At 41.0% G+C, this 1,904-nt stretch overlaps 1 pseudogene; it reads right to left on the bottom strand.

Annotated features, from left to right (window-relative positions):
• Positions 1–1,126: 1,126 nt before the first annotated feature.
• On the bottom strand, positions 1,127–1,489 carry LOC144667718 (cytochrome c oxidase subunit 6C pseudogene; annotated as a pseudogene).
• Positions 1,490–1,904: the final 415 nt, after the last annotated feature.

Genomic DNA, 1,904 nt, shown 5'->3' with positions numbered 1-1,904 from the left:
ATTCATGAAAATGTATGCTAAATATCTCTATCCCTGCTAATGGCTTATCCCAAATGCCTGCTGCAGCTCACTCTGGCCATTCTGACATTTAATCAAACCTCTTAACTCTGCCAACTTTGATATTTCACTTTATCTGATGATGCATTCAACAGATTTCTGTGTAATTTGCTTTCCTGAAATACTGCTCTTCCTTTGGTTCATCACTTAGAATCATAGGAATTTACATCACGAAGAAGGCCATTTGGTCCATCATGTCTGTCCTGGCCAGCAAGGAGCCATGTAGCTTCATCCCACTTGGCCACACTTGGTCCATAGCCTCATAGGTCATGGCACTTCAAGTGCATCTCCAAGTACTTTATAAATGTTATAAGGGTTTGTGACTCTCCCACCCTTTCAGCCAATGAGTTCCAAAGCCTCACCACCCTATAGATGAAGAAACTTTGCCTAGAATTCACACTAAATCTCGTACTTCTTACCCTAAATCTATGGACCTCTCAACCAAAGAGAATAGGTCCTTCCAATCCACTCTTTATGGACCCCTCATAATTTTATTCAGTTCAATTAATCCACCCCCTTAGCTTTCTCTCTGTTCCAAAAAAATGCAACCCTAGCCTATCTAATCTGTTCACATAACTAAAATTCTCCAGTCCAGGCAATATTCTGCAAATGCTCTTTTAATGCAATCACATCTTTTCTATAGTGCAATGACCACAACTGCATGCATGTACTCCAAGTGTGGCCTACAGACAAGTGTTTAGTTCCAGCATAACCTGCCTGCCTCAGTTAATAAAGGCAAGTATCCCATGTGCCTTCTCAACCACCTTATCTACCTCTCAAGTCATCTTTAGGGACCTGTGGACATGCACTCCAAGGTCCCTCTGTCCTTCTACACCAAGGTTGCCAACTGTGATTAAATGAATTCCTGGAGGTTTCATGATTAGTCCCCACACACTTGCCGTTAGTCGGCCAGCACATCCATATCCTTCTGACACACTGCCTTGGAAAGCAAAAAGACTCAAGTGCTTGACTGTCAGCCAAGCAGCCTTTCTCCCTCCATTTTCAATATTGTTATATGTGGTAAAGAGAAATGTTCAAAGAAAATAAAAAGAAACAATCCTTTTTTTTAACGGTTAGAAAATTAAATGTTTTATTTATACATCAGGTATCGAATGCACAAAGCGTATCCTTTCGTCTCCATTTCCCAGTGTGTACTGGAGGAGCAATCCTGCCACTCATTCCAGTTTCCTTTGCAAGAATTTACTTCTTTGGTTTCACACTTTCAAACACACCAGCGTCCCTCATGGCTTCAAATGCCTTCATGGCGTCATAATTCTTATAGAGGTCAGCATATGCTGTCATTCCTGGGATCACCTACTACAAACTTGAAGGTACCAGCTACAGAAAAAACTGAAGTAAAAGCCACAGCTGGGTGAAACTGTAGACATTTGGCCAACAGACCTCTCATCGCAGGCTTGGCAATCACAGCAGAAAACACAGTTTACTCTCTATCTACACAGCCTCTGCCTGCCAGAGAAACCAGGCCTTATGTCCCTACAATATTTCTCCAAGATTGCTCACAGCAGTGTCCAGTGTCAAGGTATAAATAATCACACTGCATGGCAATCATCTTGTTAAAGACAATTGCTAGTTAAATGGGTGATGGGCATTGATTATCCCATCTAAACAAAATAAAAAGATACAGCTGGAACACTTTGTGGGTGGAAGTTACTTTGAAGTCAGTAGTATTGAGGAGTTGTCTTAAAAATAAACCAGCCTGAACCAAAAGACCAGCCTAGACTAATTCTTCTATTACAGCCTCTTATTGTGAGTAACATGGAAGCAGAGGATGAACTTTAATCTTTGGTGAATGATTGCTGTATATTAAACTTTTTGTCTCAATCCTC

The sequence above is a fragment of the Cetorhinus maximus genome, chromosome 25 (assembly GCF_964194155.1).
Source record: "Cetorhinus maximus chromosome 25, sCetMax3.hap1.1, whole genome shotgun sequence".
Classification (NCBI taxonomy): Eukaryota; Metazoa; Chordata; class Chondrichthyes; order Lamniformes; family Cetorhinidae; genus Cetorhinus; species Cetorhinus maximus.
Note: the sequence above shows the minus strand (reverse complement) of the source record. Positions and strands in the feature narration are given on the sequence as shown.